Raw genomic sequence first — 12,514 nt, forward strand, 5'->3', positions numbered from 1 at the left:
AGGTAATGAACTTGGGTTTTATTAAATTGTCCTCCCTCTTCCTGTGCTCTAGTAAAAGTGTTAAGCAACAGGTTCCTCATCCAGAGATCCAAGATATGGACAAATGGACACTAAGTAAAGAGTGGCATTTCTGTCTGAAGTATGATGGCTCTATTAGGAAAAAGACGTGATGATGTAAGGTGGTTCTGCCAAAATCTAATAAACAACAAAGCAAGAACTAGAATATACTGATTCCTCGCTTTTCAAGTATTTCGTTATCCCATATTTTGCATTTAAAACAAAATAAGAACCCCCTATCTGACTGTGAACCCCAAAGCCAAGGCAGCAGTCACTCTGGGCTGTCGTGGTTATGGCTGAGTGTCATCTTGTCTGGGCCACGCATCTCGCTAATTTGGCCATTAGGTAATGGTGAAATGGACTGTTTTGTAGGGATGAACTTTGGTTATATCATGGTGTAATGTGGCAGTCAAGTAATGATGTCATCTTCCATTTTGGGATCTAATATGGTCATCCTCCATAAGTATAAAATGAACCTGGTCTTTGAAACCTCGCTATGTCTATAAAGATAAATTTAAGGGTTAAAGAATCAGTTTTACAACCAATATAACTTAAAGACATATTATATTATAGAATTGCAAAAAACTACTTTTCAAAAAGTTTACCAGGGTCCCATTAGCCAGAGAATAATACAAACTTATCTCCACTTACTTTTATTCTAGTTTCCCCACAAGATATTTGTCTGAGGCCACGATAGACTGCTGATAGAATTCAGTGAACAATAGCAGCCTCAGCAGTGCACTCTTCTCAACCCTGGGTGGACATACAGTAATATTCGCATTTTTCAATTAAAACAGAGCACAAATAGACTTTTCCAATGTTGTTAGCAAAAGCCATTGCCTGTAGAAACAGAAACAAATGTAAACTGACTTGAGAGGAATGTCTCTTGGTGAGCAGAGTGAACAAAAGAGACAAAAACAGGAAGCGAAAATCCTAGCTTCTTTTTGTCTTTTTGTCTCTTGTCTGTTTCAGAATTCTAAAGCGTGACTGCCTTACAATTACCTTGTGGAAGATGCGCTGGATGTGCGAACCGGCAGGATCCCATGGCTGCTACCTGTCAGCGCCTGGATTTAAGTCAGCTGCAGGCTCTTCCCTGGAGCATTAGCACAAGAATGACTTGACTTCTGTATTTTCAATGGATGCAAATGTCAACCTTATCACCAAGGAAGACATATGGTACCCAGTTCTGGAAGCTGAATTCTATTTCATAATGAGTTCAAATCTCCTGCTGTGATCGGAACTTGGCGCAGGGGAAGGCAGAGGTCAATGTGCCTCAAGGGTTGCTTCCCCCACATGGTGCCCAGACCTGCCCGAAAATGTCAAATTTTAGAATATATTTCTGTAAGATGCTTTCACAAAAAGGCGCAGCTACCAAAATAAGAAGTAGAAAATTTCTCTCTTGCTGCAAAGCAACTCATATTGTAGCTCAGTCTAGATCGAAGTAAATTTGGATATTTCTATGTTCCTTTTAGTTTGCTTGTTTTCCCCCAAGTATTCAGAAGGAAATAAATTGTTGAGTACATAAACTGAAGGTAATGTCATCATGGTGTCTCACCTATTGTGCTTGGGCTGTGCTCTGGGCTGTCTGGTGTTACATAGATGTTAATGTAGCTGAAAGCACTTGCCCTCAACCTACTGATAAACAAACATCTGAGAAACCCCACTTTCTGCCCGCAGATTCAACTAAATTGCTTTCTCTCCAAATCCCTGGTACTGCAGTGGTTACACGTTGGCCTGCTAACTGCAAGATGAGCCGTTTGAAGCCCCTGGATGCTCCTTGGAAGAAGAATGGTGCTTTCCACTACCACAGAGTTAGTCTCAGAAACGCCCAGGGGTAGTTCTATACTGCACAGTATATACACTGTTCTGTACAGTATGTGTGAATTGGAATCAATGCAATGGCAATGAGTTTGGTGTGTGTATATACATAAAATTAAGTTCCCTAAAGTGTTCTGGGAGTGAAATGATTAAGCAGGAGACCAACTGAAATGTGTGAAAGACTATAAGATGTGATAGAAAACCCACTAGCAAGCTCCCAGCCACCCAGCTAAGTGCTAGTCATACGGACAAAGATACCTTGAGTCCTACAGTGCCGGTCAAGCTATCTCATCCAACAACAACTGAATAAGGGAATCTACTTTGGGGAGAAAATAAAAGGCCTGCTGAACCCTACTCAAGTTGTAGAAATGTGAGAAAAAAATTATTGCAGTCTTTAACTCACTCAGCTTTAGGTTAGATACACTCAGCTAGAAATATTTTACACTCTACAACTCTGTGAAGTACCATAATATTTTATTTCTAACTTTTTTTGTGGAACATTACTTTCTACATGCAGTGCTGAATGAAATATCTCTCTGACTAAACTCTAGATAACTTTTTGTAGAAGAATCTACTGTTTTATCTTCTTTGTATTATGCAACTCAAACAATATTTTCTTTTGTGTGTCTCATCAAATATGTTTATGCATGCATCATTATATGCATAATGTATATAATACGTATGCATGTTTATTATGTGCCAATTATACACATGAATTGCACATGATTCAATAAGATGTGACAATTCCTTCTTTACCCAAAGCAATCAAAGTCTTCTTTAGCACCAGCGAATTGCTGCATCAGCCCAAGGCCATGTTGCACGATTACTAATACTCTCTGTATTTGCTGTCTGATAGCTTCAGCTATTGAAATTGTCTTAACCACTACAATGCATTTGATTTCGGGTTTACCTTCCTATAGATACATTTTAGAGTGAAATCACTGTCTTGAAGTCCATTTTCCATTCTTTGACATGTGAATTATTTTCCTGTGGATTTTCAAGTGTTCCATGGTGAAATGGATCATTTTCTCCCACCACCCCCCCAAATATCCATTTAGTAACACTGATGACAGCATTTGCATTGGTTTCCAGGAGATACTTAGGACACCCTGTAGCATAGCACTGTATGGGGAACACACAGGGAATAAAAGAGAGACTATGTAGCAAGCCCTGGTTGGGAATGCTTACTTGCTGGGTTGCTAACCACATCAGCAGTTGGAAGCCACCAGCTTGTGGGAAAAAGATGAGGCTCTCTACTTCTGTAGTTACAGTATTAGAAACCCACAGGGCCAGTTCTACCCTGTCCTGTAGGGTCACTATGAATCAGAATCAAGTCAATTGGTTTCGGGTTTTTGTATGACAAGGAAAATACAAGAGGGGGGTAGGGGGAATTAGCAGTAAAGAAAATTACAATAAAGTCCCAGGGAAGAAAACCTGGCCCCAGTGTAACTAAAAACAACTGTCAGTAATGATGAGTCAGGGCAAAGAGCAAAGTCTTAGCTTGAATAATGTGCAGCGGTGTTACGCAATCCCACTGCTGTGGTACATTAATTAGATGTAAGGGATGAGAGGTAGAAAGTAGAAGTCTGGCCATGACACAGCACTTGCATGACACTCATAAACAAGGAGGAGTCAGCACCTTCCAGGGAGGTCACAGCCCTGCCTGCCCCCACATGCCAGATGAGGAATGCTTGATGGACTGTTCTTTGTACGCTGAACTAGACTGAGGGTTAACCTGTCTGCAAGCTGGCTTCTAAACGAATGCCTCCAAAATAGCAGGCTTTGTGATCAGATCCCACGGCCCTCAGGCTCGAGGGTATAGAGGAGGAGAGCACGATGACTGGGATTCATAATCACCACAGTCAGGTTGCTCGTACATCCACCCAATTACCTGCTGCTCAGTATCGGAACACAGAGACCGGGTTGATCCCACAAAGCCTCCATCATCTCGAGAGCTAGCATTGTGTTCCAAAAGCAGGCTCCGCGGGGTCAGAAAAGAGAAGTCTCTGGGGGATGGGAACTGTTGCCAGATGAATTACACTCAGTCTTCAACTGGGATTGAAACCTAGGTCAATATGAAATCTTTCCTCCACAGCAGCTTGAGAAATGTCATGCCCAACATGATGAGCACCAGATTTAAGGGAAAAGGCAAAAAAAGTAACACTTCCAATAAGAGAAACTTAACTGAGGAAATGCATGCATGTCAGGTACCAGTCATCAAAAGATCCAGCACAAACAATCAAATCATCGCAAACAAGGGATGAGGTGTGTGGAGTAGAGACCCAAAGCCCATCTGTAGAATATTGTGCAGATGGGTCACAAGGAAGGGACAAGCCAGCCAGGGTGCAGTATAGCACCCATGTAACATACAACATTCCTCTAGTTAAGTGGTTCTCAGCCTTCCTAATGCCATGACCCTTTAATACAGTCCCTCATGTTGTGGTGAACCCCAGCCATAAAATTATTTTCATTTCATTGCTACTTCATAACTATAATTTTGCTACTGTTATGAATTGTCATGTAAATATCTTATATGCAGAATGTACATTTATTGTTACTAGTTGAACATAATTAAAGCATAGCTATTAATCACAGAAACAATATGTAATTCTATATTGTGAAATATATTTTCTAATTACAAATAAGTTAAATGTCTTGAAGCATGGTGGAACATGGGTAACAGTTTTCATGCTGGGTACTCATCTGAGGGCATATCTGCATGTGGGCAGACCTGTCTGGGTATGGATAGAGGAGTGGTGTCTCAATTCCTAAGACCATCGGAAATATGTTTTCTGATGGTCTTAGGCAACTCCTTCAAAAGGGTCATTCACGACCCACAGATTGAGAACTAGTTCTCTAGTTCTTTAGTGCTTCCCACCCCCCACTATCATGACCCCAATTCTACCTTACAAATCTGGCTAGACCAGAGCATATACACAGGTACAGATAAGAGCTAAACATGGAATCCAGGACAGATAAACCCCTCAGGAACAATAATGGGAGTAGCGATATCATGAGAGTAGGGGAAAGGAGGGGAGAATGGGAGAACCAACCACAATGAAGAACATATAACCACCCTCCCAAGGGGGATGAACAATAGAAAGGTGGGTGAAGGGAGATGGCAGTTGGTGTAAGATATGAAAATAATAATAATTTATAAGTTATCAAGGGTTCATGGGGGGGGGGGGAAATAAGGAGCTGATACCAAGGGCTCAAGTAGAAAGAAAATGTTTTGAAAAGGATGATGGGCAACATATGTACAAATGTGCTTGACACAATGGATGTATGGATTGTTATAAGAGCAGTAAGATCCCCCAATAAAATGATTTTTAAAAGAAAGAAATGCAGGTATGTACACATAATCACCTGCAAACTGCTTTTAACCTGATTTAGACTAGTTCTGACTATAGACCTAGACATAGGCAACCTAATTCATCATTCCCAGAGAAGGGAAAAATTGAACTTGTTCACTTAACTCCTGTGTGCATGAAAGTGTGTACGTGAATCTGACTTGCAGTAACATGGAAGAATATTTTTAAATACTATTGCTCTTTTTTCAGGTTGGCATCAAATGACATCCTGAGTCTTCAAATGGTGCCTATCTTCATTTCTTTTAGGAAATCCCTATGCCTTCAGAAATCAACTCCAATATTAACTATTTTAGTGTTTAAAAGTATGCACTTTGGAGCCAGGTAACACTGGGTTTTAATCATGGCTCTCCTATTGAGTAAGCCCTTTAATTGACTCTCTGAGACTTGGTGTCCTCATTTTAACGTGATACTGAACTCATACAGTGCTCCTGCCCCTGCTACTGCCACCATTTCTATTATTGCCACTATTGCTCTAGTAAGGGCAACCACCTAATGGCTTCTTCAGACGGAGTGACTTCTATGAGATAAACACTAGATTAATTGTTGTGTATACCACAAACTCTGACAAATCACCATGCCATCACTTTAAAGAGATACTATTATTTCCCCTTTACAAATAGGAGGAGGAAAAGGAGCTGTGTTAGTCTAGGTAAACTAGAGAAACACATCCACAGAAACATATATGTGTAAGAGAGACCTTTATATACAGGGTAAGTGCACATTCAGAAAATATTCCAACCCAGTCCAGTCCAAGCCCATAGATCCCAAATAGCCAATATGTCCGACACCGATCTACAAAGTCCTCCTCAAACTCACAAAACATACATAACAACGCCAACTGCAGGTGGATCACAGGCCAGTGGGTAGAAAGTCTTTGAATCCAGTGGCAGCATAAGCATCTCAGTGCTGGCAGGGGTCTCCACGCCGTTGCTCCAGCACCCAGGGCTGCATCAGGGTAGGTCCATGTGGCTTCTCCTTGGCGATGTCTTGCAGGAAGTGAGTCTTGCCAGCTGAAGCAGGGAACTGGCTAAGGCAGCTGCATCCTGGCCCAACCATCAGAGAGCAAGAAACCCAAGATGCAGGAAGACAAGGCTCACGGAGCCATTTATCTCTCTGCCCTTCAATTAACCCCACGTGTGTTTATCGGTCAAGTTGGCACAATAAACTGTAACTATCTCAAGAGTGTATACACCAAGCACTAACAAAAAATATTTAAAAATTGAAGAACTCTATCAACTTCTGCAGTCTGAAATTGATAAAGAATTAAATCAATATGCACTGATAATTATTGGTGATTGAAATGCAAAAGTTGGAAATAAAGAGGAAGAGCCAGTAGTTGGCAAAAACAGTCTTGCTAGTAAACTACATTGGAGATCACTAGAATTTTGTAAGACCAATGACTTCTTTATTTCAAATATATTTTCCAACAATAAAAACTGTAGCTATGAAAATGAATCTTGCTAAATAAAATACACAAGTTTCCCTTCAACCACATCTGGGGAAAGAGACAATGGAGGAACTCCTTATCATCAATTAGAACAAGTTCAGATGCTCACTGTGTGACAGACCATCTATTATTGATATGCACGTTCAAATTGAAGGTAAAAAAAATTAAAATAAGTCCACAATAGCAAGACACCATATTGCGTATATTCTACCTGAAGTTAGAAACGATCTCAACCTAGGTGGCACACTGACTACGAATGATCAAAGACCAGAAGTGTTGGCAAATGACAACAAGAACATCACACATGAAAAAAGTAAAAGGTCGTTTTAAGAAATCTGCAAAGAAAGGAAACATAAAAATGGATATAGAGGAGCTTCTGAAACTTGCTCTTGAAACTTGAGATGGTAAAGCGACATGAAAAATGATGAAATAAAAGAGATGAACAGAAAATGTCAAAGGGCAGCTTAAGAAAAAACTTTTTGTAACAATAAGATCTACAAAGACTAGTCAGGGTACAGGGTAGCAACGATGAAACATACCACTTTCCTGTAGTTCTGGTTGTTGTTTCTGAACTAGCTGGCTGCTTGTTTATCTTCAAGCCTTTAAGAGTTAGAAAACCAAGAGAGAAGAAGACACTCAGCATTCCTGAAGCTGAAAGACCTAAAGAAAACAATTCAAGTCTCAAGAGGCAGTATTATAGGATTCTATGGGCAAAATATCAAAAACACAGGAAATACCAAAAGAAGGTGAAATGAATAAACAGTCACGCTACCAAAAAGAATTGGTTGACATCTAACCATTTCAGGATGTAGCATATGAGCAAGACTCAATGGTATTGAAGGAAGAAGTCTAACCTGCTCTTTGAAGGCACTGGGAAATAACAACAACAACAGGGTGCAGGAATTGATGGAACACCGATAGAATTGTGTCAACAAACCAGTACAGCACTCGAAGTGCTCGTTCGTCTTTGCCAAGGAATTGGGAAGACAGATACTAGCTGACTGAATGTAAACGATCCATATTTGGACTATCTATATAGAATCATCCACCACTTGTCTGCCAGTTTGTCTTACTGTGACTTCTTGTGTGGGGCTGTGGTACGAGACGCTATATCACTGGTATTTCAAATACTGCCAGAGCCACCCAAAGTGAATAGATTTCAACAAAGCTTCCAAACTAAGAGCAGATTTTGAAGAAGAAATGAGCCGTCCACTTCAGAGAAATTAGCCACTGAAAATCTTTGGGAATACAGTGGAATATCATAAGATGCTGAAAACCTCATGAATCACAGGTGGGCCTTATCAGCGGTTGTGCCAGATGAACCCTTCAGGTCAGAAGGTACTCAAAATATGACTGATGAGCTGTAAAGTAGCATCCTCCACAATGATGTGGATTGGGTAAAGCTGCAGGAATAAAGCCTTAGGGACCATGACCCCAAAGGAGAAGAAACAGCTATAAACATCTATTAATAATTAGAAGTGAGAATGTGCAAATATAAATGTAGAAAAATTGGAAGTCATAACAAATAAAATGAAAATACATAAAGATAGATATTGTAGGCATTTGTGAGCTGAAATTGGCTGGTATTGGTCAGTTTGAATCAGATAGCATTAGAGTTTACTGTTCTGGGAATGACAAACAAAAATAGCACCTCATTCATCATCCAAAAGGACATGTCAAACTCCATCTTGAAGCATAATACTGTCTGTGATAGAATACTATGTATCTGCATAAAGGACATCTAACATTATAACTATTATTCAAACTTAGACTTAGATCATAGTGCTAGTAATGAAGAAATTGAAGCATTGTATCAACACTTTCAGACTGAAATTGATAAAAAGTACAATTAAGATCAATTGATAATTATTGGCAATTGGAATTCAAAAAGTTGGAAATCAAAAGGAATTCACTCACTCCCTCACTCACTGACTCATAGTGACCCTACAGAACAGGGGAGAAATTACCTTGTAGGTTACAGGGACTGAAACTCTTTAGAGGCATAAAAAGCCCTGTTTTTCTCCTGGAGAGCGGCTGGTGGATTCAAACTGAGGACTCTGCAGAGAGCAGCCCAACTCTTCTTTTTTTAAATCACCTCATTGGGGCTCTTACAGCTCCCATAACAATCTATACATCCATTGCGTCAAGCATATTTGTACATTTGTGGCCATCATTTTTTCAAAACATTTTCTTTCTACTTAAGTCGGCATCAGCTCCTCAAAATTTCCCTCTCTTTCCCCTCCCTCCCTAATGAACCCTTGATAATGTTCAAATCATTATTATGTTCATATCTTACACCAACTGCTGTCTCCCACATTTCTGTTGTTCGTCCCCGTTGGATGGGGTTGTTTATACATCGATCATTGTGATCAGTAACCCCTTTCTTTCCTCACCTTCCCTGTCCCCTCATGGTATCACTACTCTCATTACTGATCCCAGGGGGGTTATCTGTCCTGGATTCCCTGTGTCTAGAGCGCTTATCTGTACCAGTAGACATGCTATGGTGTAGCTGGATCTGTAAGGCAGAATTGGGGTCATGATAGTGGGGGGTGGGGGAAGTATTAAAGAACCAGAGGAATGTTGTATGCTACATAGGTGCTATATGGTACCCTGAGTAGCCCAACTCTTTAGCACAATACCACCAGGACTTCTCGGGAAGGAATAGTCGTTGCAAAATGTAGCCTTGGTGATAGAAATTAAGCTGGAGGTCACATGATAGAATTTTTGCAAGACCAATGACTTCTTCATTGGAAACACTTTTCTTGAACAACGTAAGAGCTAACTACATATGTGAATTTATTCAGATTCACTACACCAAAATTAAACTGACTACATCTGTGGGAAGAGACAATGAAGAAGCTCAACATCAGCAGCTAAAACCAGGCCAGGGGCCAAGTGTGGGAAAGACCATCAATTGCTCGTGTGTAAGTTCGGGTTAAAGTTGAACCACTCCATGAGATCCCAAATACAACCTTACATCTATCCCACCTGAAGTTTGAGAACATCTGATGAACAGGTTTCACATATTGAACACTAAGGACGGAAGACCTCATGAACCTTGAGATGACAGCAAGAACACCGCAAGAAAAGAAAGCAGAAGATCCTCAAACAGACATGAAAGAAAGAAAAGATCAAAGATGTCAGAAGAGTCATGGAATTTCCTCTTAACTATAGAATAACTAAGGAAATAGAAGAAATTACGAAGTCGAAGAGCTGAACAGAACATTTCAAAGGGCAGCTCAAGAAGACTAAGTGAAATATTATAATGAAATGTGCAGATATTTACATAAAGCAATAAGGGAAGAACACATTCAGCCTATCTGAAGCTTGAAGAATTGAAGCAGGAATTCAAGCCTTGGGTTGCAATATTGAAAGATTCTATGGGAAACATACTGAATGATGCAGGAAGCATCAAAAGAAGGTGGAAAGAATACACAGAGCCACTGCATTAAAAAAAAAACACACAAAAAACTAGTAGGTACCAAACCATTTCAAGAAGTAGCATGTGAGCAAGAAGCAATGGTGCTGAAGGAAGAAGTCCAAGCTACACTTAAAGTATTAGCCGAAGCAAGGCCCCGGGACTTGTTGGAACACCCGCTGGTAGGGCTAAACAAGCTGATGAAGCACTGGCAACACTTGCACATCTATGCCCATAAATGTAGAAGACAGCTACCTGGCCACCTGACTGGAAGAGATCCACATCTGAGCACATTCCAAACAAAGAAGACTCAGCAGAATGAGCAAATTAGAGAACAATATCAGTGTTGTCACATGCAGGAAACATTTTGCTGAGATCTTTCAACAACGTTTGAAACAGTGCATTGACAGAGAGGTGCTAGAAATTCCGGCTGTAGTCAGAAGAGGAGGTGGAACAATGATATGATTGTTGAGCACAGATGGATCTGGGCTGAAAGCAGAGAACACCAGGAAGATGTTTGCGTGTGTTTCATTGACTGTGCAAAGGCAAGTAATCTGAGAAGCTGCATTTTATGAAGAAGGATGTGGCAGCTGGTTTAGAGAAAGACTTACAACCTTTGATGTAACTGTCCTTGCAGAAGCTGTAACCATCCTTGCTAAAGGTAAGGGACGTATAAAGATCCAGGATTGTAGCTTTCAATATGGATTAGATTCAATGCAAAGAAAACCCAAATCCTTACAACTGGACCAACATCATGAGAAACAGAGAAAAATCAGTTGTTGATAATCTATTCTCATAAATGTAGCTGATGTGTTTTGGGGGGGTAAATCTGCTACAAGACTTCTTTAAAATATTGAAAAAGAAGGATGTTTCTTAGAGGACTAAAGTAAACCTAACCCAAACCATAGCAGTTTCAATCAGTCTACCCATCTATCTATATCTGAAACCTGAATATTGCACAAGGAAGCCCAAAAGAAAAAAGTTGCATTTGGATTATGGTGCTGGCAGTGAATATTGAAAGTACCATAGACTGTGAAAAGAATAAGAAAGGATGGTGAGACTTCATCTCATGTCCTTTGGACACATTCTCAGGAGAGCCGGTCTGCGAAAATGGACACCATGCTTGGTAGAGGAACAGCAAAAAAAAAAAAAATGAAGAAGAAGGAAGAGGAGGAGGAGAAGAGAGGGAGGGAGGGAGGGAGGGAGGGAGGGAGGGAGGGAGGGAGGGAGAGAGAGAGAGAGACAGAGAGAGAGAGAGAGAGAGAGAGAGAGAGAAAGGCCTTTGACAAGATGGCTACAACAAGGGCTCTGGCAGGACAGCCATTGTGAGGATGACCCCAGACTGGGCGGTGATTTTTCTGTCGTACAGAGGCTTGCTCTGAATAGGAACTGTCTAGGTGACACCTAACAACATAAGGGGTCAAAGGAGCTCGAGTGACATTGTTGGGTAGGCTTTGGACATGTAACCAGAAGGTCAATAGTTTTAAACCTTCAGGCACTCTGGGGGAGAAAGTTGAAGCTATCCACTTGCATAAAGATTGCCTCACAAGCCCTATACGGGGTCTTTATGGGTCAGAACCAACTCAATGTCAGTGAAGGGATATGGGATCAAACTGACAACAAAAATAAAGTACCTAGTGAACCCTCACAGAAAGGAACAACTCAGAAAAGTTGTAATAAATATCACTAAATAGTAACTGTTGAAATTGTTGAATTGGTGCATGCTCTTAACAACAAAATTAGTAGAACTTAGTCCAACAGAAAGGATAGCTTCTGGGATCTTAAAAGCTTGTTTTCAAACAAGCAGCCATCTCAGTGAAGCATCAACGAAGCCCATATGGAAGAAGCCCTGCAGCCTGCGTGATCCAAGGATTGTAACTAATATAATCCAAATATAAGGGAGGGAGTGGCACTAGAGCATAATGATGAACACTTGGTTTGTAGAAAGCTGTGCATGACAGTGAAACCCAATATCCATTTGCAGGATCCACACATGAATTAAGCTCCCAGTGAAATCCTTCTGATCATAGTTGAATAGTGTGAATAGTCCTGCTATCAGACAGGGAGAATTATAAAGTCAATTATGGCAGACATAATTAAATCAAAATGTAATATCATTTGATCTCCCTTTTGATCCATTTTGAAGTTGTTTCAGTTTGAAAAAGTGAAGGGCAAACATACTTGAGCTAACCACCTGGTGAATTCTCTCTGACCATGGACCAGGGATGTGAATAGGCAAGCTAACCTGCTCAATGAATGGGAAAGCGGATTGTTGCAGGTGCAGTTAGGTTAAACTTTAGCACACAATCATTTGATTTCACTTATGATCCATTTAAATTTGTTCTACTATTAAATATTTTCTGCTTTCTTTTTATTGAGGCTTTTATTTGTTTTATTTCATTA

This window comes from Tenrec ecaudatus, chromosome 7 (assembly GCF_050624435.1).
Source record: "Tenrec ecaudatus isolate mTenEca1 chromosome 7, mTenEca1.hap1, whole genome shotgun sequence".
Classification (NCBI taxonomy): domain Eukaryota; kingdom Metazoa; phylum Chordata; class Mammalia; order Afrosoricida; family Tenrecidae; genus Tenrec; species Tenrec ecaudatus.